Raw genomic sequence first — 19,259 nt, forward strand, 5'->3', positions numbered from 1 at the left:
GGACCAAATCAAATGCTTAAGCAGCCATCAAAGGGGGATTGATGGAGAAGGAATTTCCGTAAATAAAACCTGCTCAGATTAAACCTTCTATGGTGTGAAAAATTATTAACAAAGTTTTAAAAATGACCGACAAATTATTATCATATTTTGTTTTTGAAAAGAAAATAAGAAAGGTGCGGAAAAGACAATTGGTTTAAGTAGGCCACAATTTATTTCTGCACGAAAGACAGCAAACAAAGAGCAAATGTTATTTTCATGAGCAAATGTGGTATGAAAACGTGTTTATTGTTTATAATTTATCGACTATCGTTTAATTAAACAATATTAATCACATAGAATATTAGTTCAAATTATGGCGTTTATATTAGACTAGTGAAAGATTGAACTGATTTATGAAATAGAGCTTTTATTTTGAGCAAATAACAGAATCTGTTTATTTCTCCTAGAGAAAACTGCACACTTTAACAAAGAAGGCCGCTGTTATTGGGGTTAATTTTGCTGCAAAACGTAGAAATGCAGAAAAATGTGTTTTATTCTTCATAGTTGACTATTGTGTTCTTTTTTGTCGATGTCTGCTACGTGTATAAGCAAAACTTCCTTTTCTCTGAGGAAATATTCAGCTTTGTAGATAATTGTGCTAATAAAATATTACATCATTTGTTCGAATGCGCGTGTGTCGAGGAAGTAGAAGATTTTGATTTCCTTTGCTGAAGGACGAACATGATAGCGTGAATCTAAACAAAGAACTTTTAAAAGAAAAGAGCAACGGAAGTGGTGTGACTTAACACCCCATACTTCTAGACCAATAAGGACAGAGACTTTCCCAGATGTGAATACAAGAGTAGGGATGGACTTTTTAACTTTAGGGTATAACTATTAGTCATAGAATCAATAATTTTTGGTCAGATCAGAACAAATGACCTTTGCCGATAGACGAGGCGAGGTGTGGCATTTTTGTGAGCTGTTTCTTTGAGCTCCTTTAGCTGATGCTGTCTGTAAGCTGACTCCTTAACTTTGCTCCTCATACTTTTGTGAGGATTACCCCAGATTTCCCTTCTGGCCGGAGAGTAAGCATTTCCAGCTATTAGCACGCTGTCCTATAATTTTCGTAGGTTCGTATGAAATTCTGTACTTGCATTGATCTTTAAAATGCTCTTTTGTCTCTTGCACTATCCACTCAACTCAGGCTCCATAATTGAGATGTTATTGTGAATTATTGAATTTGCGTTCTCTAGTGTGAAGGTTATAATACAATGCTGTACCTTTGTTTGACCATTTCATATGCTTTCAAAGAAAATAGATAAAAGCAAAGTAATAGAGAAACTGAGTGCCTTCGTTCTAGGTCCTCATGAGGGGGATATTCATCTAAATATGTTGTCAAATCCCCATCAACTCTCCGATCTGTCGGAGGACCTGGTGTTGATATGGGCCAAAATTCAGTCTTACAAAAGCGAGATTTTAGAACTGTATCAGTGCATGGTATAAATGTTACACACTCTGCCCTAATTAGCCCAAAAAACCTTTTTCACTGTGCCACGCGTTATAAATCCTAATATTCATCAGGACCACCCCAACGCATCTCTGATTTACGGAAAAGTTGATGACAAACGTCTTAAAACAACACTTCATCAGAATACATTGGCTGTCCACAGCTCAGCTTCCTCTACTATTACTTGTTGACTTTATGATGGTCTTTGACCATGTACAACACGCCTCTGTATTTCACTCAGTTTTCTATATAGAAATATCATGTGCATACATACATATAGCTCTTAAACTAATACATTTTGATGTGTCCTCTTCAAGGGTGTAGCCAGGAATTCTCAATTGGTTGAGCTCTTACTGGAATAGACTGACAAGTAACTTTACAATTGGACTTCATGCTCTCCCATGGGACATTTGTGGGAATCCTGGGGCATTTCAGTAATACTCAATAGGACTTGATATCATTTAAAGAAAGTTTTGAAGGGCATTTTAGATGAAATGACAGAAGGAATTTTCAGGGCATTTTAAAGCACCTTGGACTAGCGTCTTAGCTGAAAACTGTGTCAAAAGGTATAATTGAATTTGCACTGAATTAGAAACACTGATCTGAGCAAGGCAGACGGTAAAGACTTTCTCTTGGGGGTTAAGGTCCACCTCACAAGGAAAGTTTCCCTGGGTGCATGAGCATTATGATAATGTTCATTCATCTGGGATGACTGGGCTGTCTCTCTCTTTGTTACTTAATTTGTAATCCAGGTACTGATTCCCGCCAGGGGTCATTTGCCATTTCGCTTTCTGAACTCTGACTCTCCAATCGAGGGTCATTTACCAACATTCTCTTAGGATCTAAGGTTCCAATTATGTGGCAAGATTTTTGGCATTGATCAGTTACTGTATGATCTGATGGGCCTTCTTATCCTGGAGGACTCCCATGTTTAGGTCTCTCCTAAGCAGCGCATGCGCTGTCTCTCCGAGACATCATGTAATCTATATGTTGGGTGAAACTCCGCCTAATGCCGGGTAATATCTCCTGCTGCTCGCCATTTGTTTAATGTTGGCATACCTCTTGTTAGCTGTTTTTTTACTGGCTGTTGATCCTATACTGACTTCTGTTTAGTCTGGAAGCAGCAGCACCTAACTACTGTTTTTGTCTGCTTTTGTGTTTGATATGTGTTTGAGGGGAACTTTCTTTTAAGTTTTTTGCAGTCCAGCATGCTGATTTACAGTTAATATAGGAGGTAAACAATAGCAGCCATGTGCATTTATATTCTTTATGCGCATGTCAATATTATAGTTTTTTTTAAAGCAGCGCGTCAGTGAGACTTCAGTTTTCAGTTGACAAAGCCAGTGATTTTTTTTATTGTGGCTTTTCGCCACTGCTCTTTCCTGGCGTTTCGCTCTGTAGGCGAAGGGCGGGGGGCTCGGCTTGCACCTAGGGCTGGGATGGAGGGTTTGGGACGAGAGTTCACAGGAGCAGGACCAGCAGCAACTTCCAGCCTGGGGGCAGCAGGGGGGTGTGATCTGTGTCAGGAAACATTCCTTATCACACATTCCATGCCCTGACACCCCCCTCCTTTACAATAGTGGTAGCTTCTTCCAGAAAGAAATGCTGCTCCTCTGGGTCGCAGTGGCTGCTCGGATTTTGCCTAAAACTACATCCACATCTACGTGCTAAACTTGTTTAAATTGGTCTTTCCACCACCGTTGATTCCCGGCGTTTCATGCTGTAGGCGAAGGAGGGGGGACAATCCTCGCACCTAGGGCTGCGACAGAGGGTTTGGGACGAGAGTTCACAGGAGCAGAACCGGCAGCAACTTCCAGGCTTGGGGCAGCAGGGAGTGAAAAAATGCTTGGATATCGCCTGAAGCTACACCCACATATACATGCTAAACTTGGCCCCAAAAAAGAGAAATGTGATATATTCTGCTGAGAGCTTCAAGCTGATAGGGGGGGGGGGGTGATGTGTGTGTGTGGTCGACCACTAACACTGCGCTCAGTGGCCAGTCAAATGTGCTTTCATCAGAAGTGTTATTACACAAATTAAGAGCACCAAGGTTGTTGACCTCGGAAGGATGAATAACAGGTTGTGTTGCTATTTAATCATAAAGTAAATTAGGCCTCTTGGAATAAAAATCTCATTGCAGTGGTAATAGAACCCTCCGAGCTCTCTCAGCATCTGTTGTGCATGGAATCAAGCCACAAGCATTTGTTACTTTAAAACAGCTAGTATCTGTAAATGTACATAAAACACTTTGTTATCGTGATTGATATACCGATAAAAAAATCTGATATTTTTTTTTAAACACATTTCTTTCATATTTACTGTTCAAAGAATCGTAGAAGTTAGTTATTCTCAGAGATAGCCTAAATTACTGCATTAGGGTAGAAGCCACACAGAGCAGGATACTGAAACAATGAGATGAGAAATAACAAAACAAAAAATGTAACTAAAGACTTACAGAAACAAAGCGTCTCCAAAACAAGATAGCCTTCATTTGTCCTTCTTGAGAAAGACGCATGGAACAAAGAAACACATGCCACGCAATTCAAGTTTCAAATGCTAACACCTGCCTTTGTGAAGCATCATCCATTCCGATTTTCAAAGTTCGAGACACATCCCGCTGCGTCTCTCCCAACATGGGGCCCTTTACAAAGGGGCCATTTGTCAGATCCATACATTCCAAGATAGACGAACAGCTAACCCTGAGCCCCATGCCATGTTTGTAACTTTGCATGCTTTGAATTCTGAACCCCAAACTTACAATTTTCAAAAGTGAAACTACAAGCCCGAGAATGCAACATGCTGTTAGATGAAGATATAGAACTGGTTAAAGTTGTCACACAACGTTATAAGGGCAATTATGTTTAAGAAGCATGAAAGGTTCTCAGGTGCATCACTCACTGGATAAGAAGAGTGAAATAAGTGTGTTTCAGAAGATGAATGCCTGCCAGATTAACTAACTGGAGTCCTTTCCCACTGCATAAAACATACTTGCTTCTTCTAAGAAACAGTAGCAAAATTAAAAAATAAAGCTTATCTTGTGTTTAATTTTTCATCCTGCCTTTAGCTGTTCGCAGAAGTTCACATGCCATCTGCAAGGGAGTTTGCATTATAGGTTTGCTATACTGCGGGAAGAAAAGTCACTTCATATTCCATGAAGCTGAAACACTTGAAGGTTACAGAATGTGGAGTGGCTGGAATACATTAGAAAGTTCCAAATAATGTGCTTCCAAGAAACCTGGGCTGTTGATTGCACGGAGTACCCTATAGTGGGGTATAAATCATTCTCGATAACTGCATGCACTTCGACAGCCGCAAGAGCGAGAGGTGGTCTCTCAATTTTTGTAGATGTGTCGTTGGGGGGAAATGGGTCGATCTAAAATGGAACTCGAAAGACCTGTTGGGGATTTAAAAGTAGGGATTTTAACATAAACTTGGTCAATTTTTATAATTCGTGAAGCACAAGAGTTAGAGAATTAGAGAAGAGATTAACCCACTTGAAGGAGCAGAAGCAGGGCCTAATGGTACCAATGCTCTTGGTTACGGGGGATTACAACTGCCATTTGTTCCCAAACCTGCTACTGATTAACGAAGTCTGGTCCTATTGTAACGTCGAGGATGGACCACATTTCGAGCACATGCTGGATGGCAGGGAATTGAGTAGGCTGAGGGGTAAACAGGCGCTCGAACACACAATGGATCAATTGGCCGTAAATCCCAACAAGCGGGCAACTCTAACTTTTAAAGGGAGGGGACGGACAGGGTAAAAGATTTTGCCATAGAATCAAGCAGTTTCAGCAACCATAAGGCAGCTGTCATACCTATCCTTAAAAAAACTAATGCTGACCCCACTACCTTAAGCAATTACCGACCCATTTCCCTCCTTCCCTATCTGGGAAAAATCTTGGAGACATATGTCACCCGCTGTCTGAGCACCTTTATCGAGAACTTCTCCTTCCTGGATGCCCAACAAGCGGGCTTTAGACCCCTTCACTCCACCGAGGCGGTCATAGTAGCCGTCATGGATGCCCTCAGGAAAGGTGCCGACAAAAACATCTCACAGGCCCTTGTCCTTCTGGACCTGTCGGCAGCTTTTGACACGGTCGATCATACTATCTTGATCGACCGTGTCAACAATGCTGGCATCCAGGGGGTGGCCCTCGATTGGCTCAGATCCTTCTTGGACCACCGGTCTCAGGCAGTTCACCTGTCTACTTTCTTTGCACCCTACTCGTCTCTAACTTGCGGGGTCCCTCAGGGCTCTGCGCTATCACCCCTATTATTTAATTTGTATCTACAGCCCCTTTTAGCTTCCCTCCGCAATACCCCGGTCACTATTTTCAACTATGCGGATGATCTTCAGTTAATCTTTCCCATTGATTCTCTTCCCTCCTCCTGTTCTAACTTTCAGTCTACCATGCTTGCCATTGCAGAGTGGATGTTTCACAGCCAATTGAAACTGAATCCCACAAAAACAGAGCTTGTACTGGTGGGGGGTCCCTCTAATCCGTGGAATTCCACCTTCTGGCCTTCATCCCAGGGGGCGCCGCCCAGTCCTGTTAGCACTGTGAAGAGTCTGGGGGTGATCATCTCTGAAGACCTCTCTATGAGGCCACAAATCAACTCAGTCACCTCATCCTGTTTTTTCCATCTAAGGCGGATTCGCAAAATCAGCAGGTTCCTCACCAGAGATGCCCTGATTCTAGTCATCCTTGCTCTTATTACCTCCAGACTCGACTACGCTAACACTCTGTATGTCGGGATTCCAGCATTCCACCCCCACCGGCTGCAACTGGTGCAGAACCAGGCAGCCCGCCTGATCTTCCACCAGCATAAACATCAGCACGTCACCCCCCTTCTGCGTTGCCTCCATTGGCTCCCTGTCACCAAACGCTGCACTTTCAAGCTTGGATGTACCATCTTCAAAGCCTTATCAGATTTAGCCCCTGACTTTATCTCCTCTTGCCTGACACGTTATGTTCCCCACAGAGATCTCCGCTCAGCATCTCTTAATTTTCTTGTGGTTCCCAAAAACAGACGGAAAAAGCATGGAGGGCTGAGTTTCTCTGTCATGGCCCCCACCACTTGGAACTCCCTTCCAACAGCACTTCGTCTTTGCCCCAGCTACGACTGCTTTCGCAGACTGGTAAAAACCCTTCTGTTCCAGTCAGCATTTAAGTAAATCCTCCGCTCTGGTCACCGTTTTGTCAGGAGCGCCATGAAACCTTTTGGTGAACGTGCGCGGTATAAATACTTTTAACGTAACGTAACGTAACAACCATAACCCCCTAGTATTGTCTTTATCAGTACCAAATGGAAGTAGGGTAAACACGAGGGAGGGGGGCTCAAATATGGTAAAAATTATAGATCAGGGCAGGCACCTGAAGTCAACAAGAATTAATGGGGAAAATTTCTATAGCTCACTTGTAAATAAGGGCGGACATTTTTTAGAGAAATGTTTTGACCTATCACTGGAAGGGACAGATTTACCGGCTGCCTTTAAAGAAATGGGCCAAATAATAGATGCCCTTATAAAAACATCAGGATAAGTAAAATTAACAAAAGACCCGCGTTGGTTTGATAAAGCCTGTTCCCTTGCACAAAGAAAGTTGAGAGCTGCCCTGAAGGGTTACCCTAGGGATAAACAAAGGGTCGACCATGTAGGGAAAAATATAAACAGCTTCTTAAGCGACGTAGAAAAGCCCTCCAAATGCAAACATGGGAGGACCTTAGAGAGGCGGCAGAGCTGAAGGATACAACAGCTTTCTGGAATATAATTAATAACCCTTGTTTCCAAGAGGCCAATAGCTCGCAGATAGGTTCCATTGTTCTACCAGAACAGTGGGTAGCGCACTTCGGAGCTCTTTACAATAGAAGGCATAAGGACCAGTTACAAAAGGGTGAGGGGGCCGGTCGGTGGAATGTAATACTACAATTTTCCTTAGAGGAGGTTACCGCTGGTATTCAGGGCCTTACTAAAAATAAGGCACCAGGACCAGACGGGATTCCACCGGACCTATACTTAAATAAGATAGACCTTTGGGCCCCAATTTTAACAAGAATCTTAAATGCCGCCGTAGCCACAGGGCTAATGCTCCGCCGTGTGGGTTGGGTGGGCAACTCTAAAAAACTAGGGAAGGGGGACTGTATCATCATAAACTTTAACGATCGTATGATTGCAGAGAGAATTCTGAGGGAATCCCGCCCGGACCAGCTGTATAGGGGATCAAACATTCAGATTCTCCCTCTAGGCTTTTTTTACAACCCCGTGCCAACTAGAAACGTTAATTGTCATGGTTTAAATCCTCGACATACTCAGAAGTTGAACAACGAGAACCCACATGCAGCTCTACATCTTTTCTTTTGATAATCAACTTTATTGGCATTTTTAAAACAACAAGAAGAATTCATTGGCGGCAGCACAGCAATTAATAGATACAGCAATGGAAAAACAGCAGCATATAAGGAAGGACAATAGGAAATCCAGCTCGACAACGCATACAGTCGGAATGAGTGGGTTCTGTTTAATAAGCAATTTCCAGTGATCTGTCTACAGGAGACGTGGTCGTGGAATGCAATTTATTTCTAGAGGGTTATAAAGCTTTTTTTGTTCCCGCATTACCCTCTTCAAGGGGCAGAGCTAAGGGCGGCTTGGTTATTTATACATCACTAGCCCTGAAATGCAAAATAAAAGAAACCTCTTCCCCTTATCCTGATCTCCAAGCAATCACTCTAAAGCAAGGGAACGTAAATTTATGTGTGATCAACTTTTATAATGCAGTGTATTCTGAGGGACCCTGCAAGATCACCCTATTGGGGGAATTTGCCAAACTACATTGCGGTTCTTCATCTTATTGCCTCATAGTACTGAGTGATTTCAACTTGCGACCCTGTGGCGACCCGTTCTCGACATGTACGGGAGAACTGGGTTGTGCAAAGATGGGAGGGTCTCCATTTTGAGCACTCAGTACAGGGAGATGTCCATAATAATTTACTTTATGAGCTAGATTTGACCTCAGCTATGTCATTGGTAGTTGTCTCTAGCAAACAGCCTGTTCCTACCTTTAAAGGTCACAACGGGGGCTCCTTTATTGACCAAATACTTATATCTACTGGCCTACAATCTCTCTCTATGGATTTTAAAATTAAATGCAGTATCTTTAGTGACCACAATCCTGTCTGTGTCCGCCTTGATGGTGACCTACTGTCTCGACAAGGGGAAAAGGCAACGTCTGGTGTGCTGAAATTAACGGACGGTAGGCGCCGAATCAAGTGGTCCCAGGTGGACCCCATGGCATTCTATGATAACATCCAGGAATCCTGCGCCCCTGACTTCGCAGTATGTATGTCATCTGACTCCTCCCCAGAGGCTGTACTCCATGCTTTTGAGTCCATCACTAACAAGGCGGGAACCCGGCTGACTACTCGCGCCAAAAAAACACTATCTAAATATCCTAAGTGGTTTGATAGTTCTTGCACGAGAGCAACGAGAGAGTTAAAGGTGGGTCTGAGGTCCAGCCCAAGAGACCAACCCAGAATTAGGCTTCTCCGCCTTAATTACAAACAGGCACTTGCAGCTCGGAAATGTGTAATCAAGGATACTATGTGGAAAAAGCTCCTCGAACCTGACATGCTAAGTAACAGCTCGAAATTCTGGGGAATAATCAACAAACCCGTTTCCGCAGGAGAAGAGGCTGACACTATTGGTACAAACATCACAGAAGATGAATGGGTACATCATTTTGGGTCCATATTCACTAGCACTACATTAAAGACATACTCGAAATCGAGAGGCAGCAATGAAATACTGTCTCCGTTTACACTGGGGGAGGTTGAGAAGGGCATCTCCGGCCTGACCTGTAACAAGGCTCCAGGGCCGGATGGTTTGCCCCCAGATCTCTTTAAATCAAATCAGCCTCTCTGGACACCAGTCCTCACTGCGGTACTTAATGCGGCGCTGTTGGAAGGTTGCCCAGCATCGTGGGGCACCTCCACGATTGTCCCAGACTTTAAGAAGGGAGACCATAATAGTACTGGCTGCTACAGACCTCTCTCCTTAATTGATTCCGTTGTCAAGGTAGTGGGAGGGGTAGTCCTGAATAGACTTACTGCCGGGGCTGAAGAAAATAGAGCCATTTCTGATATTCAGTATGGGTTCCGGCCCGGGCATTCTACCCTGGCACAATGTCTCAACTTGTACCTGATCCTTTGAAAGTACTCGGTCGCCCGTAAGGGTGTCATCTACATGGCGTTCATGGATCTCTCCTCCGCATTTGACTGCGTCAATCGGGGGAGACTGTGGCAGTCCATGGACGCCATGGGGGTGGATGTTACCCTAGTTACCTTCTTAAGGGACCTACACAGGGACACCAGGGCAAACATTAGATTCTCCCAAGACCTTGGAGTATCGAGGGATTTCACAGTCAACTGGGGCGTAAGGCAAGGGTGCATTTTAGCACCCTTTCTTTTCAACCTATGTACCAATGATCTAGAGCGGACCCTGATTGAAACTGGGGTGGATTTCCCTTACGTGGGGCGTAGGGGCCTTCCCGTCCTCCTCTATGCGGACAATGCCGTCCTCTTGGCCAGAGCGGCCAGAGGCCTGCAATCTCTTTTGAACACCTTCCGTAGTTTCATGGCTGAACGGGATTTAGCCATTAACAACTCTAAGTCCTTTATACTGCAGGTCGGGGCCTGTTCAAAACGTAGCTACCCCTTCATCATAAATAATGAAAAAGTGCCCATAACTACATCATTTTCTTATTTAGGAGTTCTGTTCGACGACCATTTAAACTGGGACCCCTTAGTCGAGAGGAAAAGAGGGGAGATCACACGGGCGAACGCCGCTATCTTCAACTTTGCTAGCAAACTGGGCAAGCGCCCAATTGCTGCAATGTTGAAGCTATACCAGGCGAAAATTGTTGCAATTGGTAGCTATGGCAGTGAGCTATGGTGATATGCACCAGTTAAGGGTATTCAGGTGGCAGAGAACAACTTCTTAAAAAAACTATTGGGGGTCACCAAGGGTACTTCAAACCAAGGTATTCATGAAGAATTGGGACTCCCATTTATTAGTGACAACATAGCCATGCGGCCTTTACTTTTTTGGTTGAAATGCTGGTTAAATCAAGATCTTCCCCTCAACCATCAGCTACTTAAAGAGATCCTGACCATGGATAACATGCTTAAAATCGCCTGGCTAAAATATCTGAAATCCAGTTTCAATGAACTTGGACGTCCGGAACTTTTCCTAAATCCTGATACAATTCCCATTGGGTATGTGGCCTACATTAAAAAGTACTTCTCCCTATGTCAAAAATGTAACAGAGAGGGGATGGAACTGGCTAAACCCAGCGTACGTAGCTTCATGATGCTCAAAACTGTCCCTACGCTGGAACCATACCTCACGTGGTACATCTCGTCCCATGAACGGTTTTTGTTAACGAGATTTAGGTTTAACCATTATGACCTTTTACTTGCTGTCCCAAAGGGAAGCCATAAAGGACAGGCATTGTCGCCCTGTAGCTGCGATGCTTCATCTCCACAGGACTTCATGCATTTTATGTTTTTTTGCCACTATTATGAGGCTCCCTGTAGATTCTTCTTAAAACCTTTGTTAAAAAAGATGAATTTTACTCAGGTTCACCCGGCTCTTTGCTTTTTGCAAATGTTGAGTCCAGAAAGTGCTCTATATGTGGTTGGCTTCTTAAAAAACGCATTGAGACTGAGAAAAAGCCTTTTGAACTAATGGAACTTCGCCCTTTAATTAAGATTTTAATCAAATTGCAGTTTAAGGTTTGTACATTCTAAAGGGCCTAAACGTTTTATATATGATTAATTTTCAAATTGGGTTGTAACATTTTATTATCTGCAAATGTTTAATGTACATATCTTTTTATATATAATTGCAGTTTTTTATTGCTGAAATATTGCTTTTATGGTTTGCTATTTTGAAAAACCCAATAAAGTTTAAAGTTTCTTCTTTCTTTCTTACACACCAAAGATAACCCCTGCTCACCCCCTTGGTAGCCTGGCAAAAGCAGTCAGGCTTAACCCGGAGGCCAAGTGTAAAGCGTTTGCGCACGTAAGCAGCAACATCCCAGGCACACCGCAAAAGGAACTCCACACAAGGTTATTTCAAAAATAGCCTTTGTACTCTCATAACACATTAGAATAGTAATCACATAATATACATTGTGCCACCAGGCACTAGGTAATATCTACAGGGGATTATATGCACCTGACAGGGCCCATTGGACCACTGTCAAAACCATCACAAAGTGAACTTAGTAAAAGTAAGACATATCATAAATGTACAACCAGTAATCACTGGTAACCACTGTACTCAGCATCATCCTGTAACATAAACCCTATTATGCACAGTATCACATTAGGCACCAAATACTTTGCACGCCAATCTCATCAGTCTAACATATTAGACCCTAACCTCCTAAGCATCACTCACATTAGAGGTATTACTCGCAGTAGGAAATAATCTCACCAGCATAATCACAGTATGCAAATAACCTTATCCACAAATGCATTTAGAGGCATGAATCATTGTAGAGCATCACATTTCCTAATATCACACAAATAACTGACCACCTGGCCAACTGGCCTTTTCAAAGGGGCCATTGCGCTGGGGCAGAGGAGTGCATTTCACTCCCATCTTACAAGACATGCCCCCCAAAGAACTGTGGCCTAAACGTAGGAGCTGGCACTAAGTACTGTGCAGCTGTAACTCCAGTGAAGGCCTGGCACCACTGTGCTGCTTCTGTCCCCCCAAAGGACTCTGCCACCAAAATGCCCAATGTTGGAGTGGCCCACTCCCTTGCGGGACCCACTTAGGCACCGAGAATGTGCCTCTCTATTCTGGGGGACCCGGGCCCCTCTGGGCCTTCGCCAATCGGGTGCTCCCCTCGCTGGAGCCGCACGGGCTCTGAAACAAAGACATGCCACCCGTTGGAGCAGCCATCTATCAGGCGGGCCGCTCATGGAATGGGCACCAACACTGTGCCCCGATCGTAGGGCGGCCCGCTCTCTCGCGGGACTGCCTGGCCCAGCAGGACTGCTTTGGTGCTTTGTGCGCACCAACATACAACAACTGCATATTATGCTGTTTGAACCTGTTCTTTCGCACTATTGCCATTTGGACAAATGATATTGCTGTCTTACTGTCAATTGGGACCTGTTCTGAATGATGTCAAGGGTATCATCCGTGATTTTGTGCCATAGAATTTTCTACTGTTGAGATTTCTTTTCCTAACCCAACACCGGGCAAACAGTAAATCTTGTGTCTAGTACCTCTCAACTGCTCTACATTCCAGCACTTTGTTACATTTTGCGATTCTCTGCATATCATTTTGTCTTCTCTTAGAGCAAGCCCTGGAACAATGGGCTATTATACAAGTGATTTAACTACCGTGTTCCTTATACACTGTTCACCTTTGCTTTCCGTTGAAAATTTTTGACACACAACATCACCACACAAAATTTTGGTTGTCTCTATGTTTAATGATGTCACTTTACCATGTTTTTCCACACCATAGGGTTTCCACAGTTAGATAGGTGGCTCTCATTTTCACCTCATCACCCATTTAAATCCATAATTTTTAGTGATTTGATAACAGGTTTATTTCATTTCTGCCCTTTATTATTATTTATCTATATTCTTTTATGTCCTTCCCAGCCCTGAAGAGTCACATCTTCTAAACGGTGTGACAAAACACGTGTCGGCTGGTTTATGTCATATGTACTGATCAAGATTGAATTATAAATCTTATCTCTTCGCAAATCTGGAGTTTGACCTACATTATTTATGCTTTCATAAACATTGTTCCAATTGTTTGGTTCTGACACTAGGACCTATTACTCTAATACTTGTGCACAGGACTTGGACTTACTTGTATGGTGTGAGGCTTGTCTTGCACCTCTACAGGGGTTGTTTGCTGTCTAGGTTTGTTGCCCCTGACCTGTTGGCACCGTGCATCTTGGATTCACAAGTATTACTCAGAATCGTACATGCTAGAGAGCCAGATCTTCCTGTCCATTAACCCAAACTCATCCTTTTAATCAGTACCTTGATGAACTTCCCTGCTTCGGGTGATAGAACACGGACGAGGGCCCTCACTGCCGGGAGACCCTCCGGTGCTATGCCACTCTGAACCCACGTGGTTCCCTTTGACAAAGAACTCTCAGGCCCAACTAGGCTACCCCACTGGTACTCCATAGTTGTCCACGGCCAGGACCAGGCACTAGGCCACCCAGACATCACTGGTTCTTGCAAATCCACCGAGTGGGGGCAGCAACCCCTGGACACAATAGCCATTCTCCACTCTCCCTCTCATTGTAGTTCCAAACTACCACTGATCCTCCAACCTAGTGTCCACACCCTCAGGCTGACCAGAAGTCACTGCTGAAACATCTTCTCACCCTACCTCTGCGTCTGGGGTTACGCGCTCTCCCAAGAGTAGAACCCACCAGAACAGAACTCTCACACCAGTTCAGGACCTCTTTTCATCAACTGGTCTACCACCTGGGATCCACATCATTCACCAGCTGCACTGGGGTCAAAGGCAAGGACTCCCACCCTCTGCACCCCCTTCCAGAGTTCTGCACCCTCCCTTTTGAAGAGCAGGGTCCCTTCACTGCTCTCAGGGTAGCACTACCACACTCAGCCAGGGACCCTAAAGATCCGGGCTAGACCTTCACCACCCCTTCTGGGAAACACGTGGTCCCTTCACTTAAGATGGTCCCCACCTGTGTTCAGAGTGGTACTCCTAGAAGGCAAACACTGAAAACAGTCGCCCTACGGTCCAGGTCAGGAAACACCTACTCCTGGCTCCCCAAACCAGGGATGGTACCATTTGGTTAAATGCCCTGCGAACCAGGACTTCACGGGGAGCACACATGCCCCCCCCCCCCGGAGGGTGATACATAACTAATGTGTTGTGTGACAGTCTGCCTGGCGCAGATCTCACGGCCTCCTGTCCATCTGACAGTGCGTGCAGATCCCCCAGGACAGAAGTGGTGTTACCATGGCCAATCATTGGTGACTAAGCCATTCTGGCTGGCCCCTGACCCACTGGTTCTTCCACTGGGAACTCTTTCCCCCTATCACCCCTCACTCTGTACTTCTGCACCCTCCCAACGGGAGCGGTACTGCAAGACACCAGGACAGCTGGAGCTCTGGTTACAGACACTCCACGTCCTCTAGACACTGGGAGATCCCCCACAAATGGCCTATCAATACAGCCTAGGATCCCAACCTGGTGTTATCCTCTGGAACCATCCAGGTCCTGAGACGGGGTTTCGGGTACCTTGAGACACGCAGCCCCACACTCAATACTTCTCCTCTGAGACAGGACGTGAGTCCCTACACCCCTTCCACTACACCGGGACCTAGCTGGGATACTCTGACCCTCTTCCACCACTCTGGGCTGGAAGACACCTCAGCCACTCCTTGTAAGATCACTCTCAGCTCACCTACCATGGGGAGATCCCCCACCAAGAACAGTCCAACAGGACAGACTAGGCTTCTTACCTGGTGTTTCCTCTAAGAACCATCCAGTACTGTAAACTGCGGTTGAGGCACAGATCACGGCCCAGTCTCACACCTTCCTCTAAGGACATGATGTGAGGCCTTGTAACCTTCTAACTCTAAGGCACCTAGTTGGGTTCCTGTTAGAAATGGGAGTCTCTAGTTGGCAATGGCTAGTGCCAATGCCCAAATAGGGACCCTTCCTCTTAAGTCAGGGCCAGTGGGCTACTCCCTTCGACAACCCCTGCTCAACCATGTGGTAACGTAGCACGAGCAGTTAGGCCTATCTCAGAAGCAGTGTGTGAAGCATTTATGACCATGCACAATAAGGCAGAAACAACACCACAAAAGGACACAACTCAAGTAGGTATCGAAAAATAATATCTTTATCTAAGGTTTAACTCAAGACTCTCAAAGCGTTTTAACAAGCTACAATGCACGTAAACCAGTAGGGACTGAAAAAGGCAATAACGTATTCACCAGAATCTGACACTGAATGAGTTCAAGGCCGGGGCCTACGAACCGTTGCACACCAGATACCTGCTGTTGAAAGGGGACACAGCAGGCAGCTTCTCGAAGAGGCGGAGACAGTGACAGGCGGACTCCCAGCGACCACAAGTCTTGGCTGCAGGGGTTAGCTGCGTGAACCCACAATGATTCGGGCACTCGGAGAAAGGCGGGCTCTTAGTGGCAGCAGCATGCGGCAGCCCAGGCTGGTGGTGGCGATGACTCTCGTCTTGCAGCTCCGTGGTGGGCTCACAGTGGCAGCAGCTCTCTCTTAGCTGTGGGGGCCCATGAGACGATAGCAACAATCCTCGACAATGGTGAACAAGATGTGTGTACACAGCAGCGGCAGCTCTCCCTTAGCTGCAACGCCCCACAGGACAGATCACAATGATGCAAAGGTGGCTAAAGTGTGGGCACTCAGCGGCAGTAGCACTCTCTAAGCTGCGGCGACCCACAGGCCGATTCACGATGATGCAAAGTTGGCGAAGGTGAGGGCACTCTGCAGCAGCAGCTCTCTCTTAACTGCGATGGGCCACAGGACAAATGATGATCTCACCCAGGCTGGCACAATGGTGGGCACTCAGCGGCAACAGCTCTCTCTTAGCTGTAGCGGCCCACACAGATTCAGTGAAGGTTCCGAAGGTTCAAATTCAGGTGGGCTCTCAGCGGTGGCAGCTCTCTCTTATCTGCAGTGGCCCACACAGATTCAACGAAGGTTCTGAAGGTCCAAATTCGGGCAGGCTCTCAGCAGCGGCAGCTCTCTCTTAGCTGCAGCGGCAGACACAGATTCAGCGAAGATTCCCAGTCCGTGTTCCTCATAGTAGAACTAGAGGCTCCAGATTACCCGACGGACGCCTCACCTATAAGCAGAATTCCTTGCACAGGAATTCCGATGGCTGACGGGTTGAAGTCTAATGTCCCTGAGACTTTAGCAGGAGGCACTCTCGATTCAGACCCGCTGGTAGTTTCTTCAGCAAGCTTGGTGAACGTTTCAAAGTCCTTTCCTCTGTTCACTCAGATAGAATTTTGTCTTGACACAAATCACAGAATCCAGTCAGAACCAGTTTGGTGGGGTCAGGGAGCACTTGGTTTACGAGGCGACATCCTGCCCTTTCAGAATCAGGGGGTCTGCTATCAGATGCCCAGTGGGAGGGGGAGCCATCATTCACCTTGCCAGGTACAGCCTTGCTCAGATCAAAGAGTCACCCCTCCCCATGCTCTGAATACCGATCTCTCTCTCCAGCCAGGTTTGACCAAGCTGGACCTGCTACTCCAAAACCAGACGGCCAATACACAAACTAGCAAAGCCTACAGGAAAGCTTAGGCAAGAAAATACCATGTTTCCAGAAGAGGCATTTTGAACATGGGATATATAAATGGTCCTAACTTAAAGGTGTATCTCAATGTCCTGAGAATAACACTTATCAAACTCGAAGTTCCTATCAGGTTCCTGGGGTCAGATAGGATTATAGAAGGTAATCCTCAACCTACCCATTCTGGCCTATGAGAACGGAATAGTAACAATGAAATGAAGGGTATCTCGCTATTAGAACGTACTACACAGACCTAGGCATTAGGGTTATCCTAATTCATACAGCCATCTTTTATTTATTTATTTATTTTAAGGTTTTATGGAGCATGAACTTGACCCGTGAGGGTATCAGAGCGCTCTACGTATTCAAAGGGTAGTGTAGAGCGCAGTATATCACAGGACCTGTACATCATGGAGCTTACAGAATTGCAGGGTCATAAGGTAGGCAGGAGATTCCAACAAATACTGTACATTTGAGAAAGGAAAAACTATACATCGGGGTATTTTACAGAGACACGAGTCATACGATAGGCAGGAAATCAACACGTGTACTGTACAGGGTCGCAGGATGCGGCAATAGTCTCTAAGGTAGCTGAGGAGCAGGTTTAGCCAAGAAATTTACCCATGAGGAAGGATTTAGCCTCTTTTTTGAAGCGTGCAAGGGAGGGGATTGTTCTGATGTCAGGAGGGAGGGAGTTCCATATTCTTGGTGCAGATCCTGCGAAGGCTCGATTGTAGGTTTTTGTTTTCCTAAAGCGTGCAGGCTGGAGGAGGAGGGTGTTAGCCGATCGTGAGTTTCTGCTTCCTCCAGATATCACAAGCTTCTGTGCAAGATACGCAGGGGAGTTAGAGTGTAAGGCCTTGTGCATGATGCATGCCAGTTTGAGGTGGATCCTAGCCTCTACGGGAAGCCAGTTCAAAGCTTTCAAGTGAGGAGTGGTGTGTTCGAATTTTCTCGAGCCTGTAAGTAGTCTGGCGGCTGCATTGAGGCAGGCTTTTAAGGGAGCCAGCGAGATCTTAGGTAAGCCGGAGAGGGTGGAGCAACCATATTCCAATCGAGAAATAACTAATGATTGGACTGCTAGTTTTAGGTCAGGAGCGTCAAGAAAGGGTTTCAATTTCCATAGATAGCTCGAGTGGAATCTGGCAGATTTGGCCATTGAGTTGACATGGTCTCGCATGTTCAAGTTGTGGTCCAAGGTAATTCCCAGAGATTTGGCCGAATCCACAATGGTTGGAGAACAGTTTAAGGCAGTGATGGCTTTAATCCATGTCTGGATCTCAGGGTTGTTCTTGGGCGGGGAGATTAAAAGGAACTCCGTTTTCTTAGCATTGAGTTTAAGTTGGTTTGAGGAGAGCCATCAGACGGTCAGCTTCAGGGCCTCTTTCAAGGTGAGGATCTCCGCAAGGGGAGAGATTTTTATGTAGATCTGAGTGTCATCAGCGTACATATGGAAGGAGATATTTGCAGTGCGAAGGACTTCGGCAAGGGGTTCAAGATAGAGATTGAAGAGGGTGGGGGACAATGTTGATCCTTGCGGGACTCCCTCCGTGACCATGGAAGGGGCAGACAGTTCACCGTTGATTAAGAATCTCTGAGATCTCATTTGAAGGTAGGAATTAAACCAGTCGAGGACTGTACCATCTAATCCCATTCTCAGTTTAAGGCGTTCGAGTAGCATCTCTTGGTTGACCGTGTCGAAGGCGGAGGATAGATCGAGGAGGATCAGGAGACAGGTTTTATCTTGGTCAAGGGCTAGAAGAGCATCATCGACAATGTGGAGCATGGTGGTTTCAGTGCTGTGACCCGGTCTGAATCCGGATTGGCAGTCGTCGAGTAGATGGAAGTTGTTGATGTGGTGACTTAGCTGTGTTTGGACACACTTTTCCAGCACTTTGGCCAAGAGAGGAATGTTGGAAATTGGTCTAAAGTTGTCTGGGGAAGCTGAGTCCAATAACGGCTTTTTCAGAATGGGGAGGACTTGGCCAGCTTTCAGTGAGGCCGGTATTGATCCCTGTTGGAGAGAGGCGTTGATTATCGCAGTCCAGCTGGGAATAATGGATTTGGCAACGGTCGCGAGACAGTTCGAGGGGAGCGGGTCGTTGAAATGGTTGTTAGGGTTCAGGGTTGAGAGGATTTTAGCGACAGCGTCTTTATCTTAGGGTGTGAATTCGGACCAGTGTGCTAGATTCTTTGGTGCGGACCATGGCGGCAAGGGGAGAGACATTGGAAGGTCAAGGTTCGGAGGGGGGGCTGAGGCAGCCTTGAGTTCGATATCTAGGGCTTTAATTTTGTTTGCGAAAAACGAGGAGAAATCCTCGAAGGAGATGAGAGACTTGGGGTTTCTTTCGTTGTTTTGGACAGTTTTTTCGATTAAAGTTTGGCCATCTCAAAGAGTTTGCAAGGTCTGTTC

Source organism: Lissotriton vulgaris, chromosome 6 (assembly GCF_964263255.1).
Source record: "Lissotriton vulgaris chromosome 6, aLisVul1.2, whole genome shotgun sequence".
NCBI classification, from domain to species: domain Eukaryota; kingdom Metazoa; phylum Chordata; class Amphibia; order Caudata; family Salamandridae; genus Lissotriton; species Lissotriton vulgaris.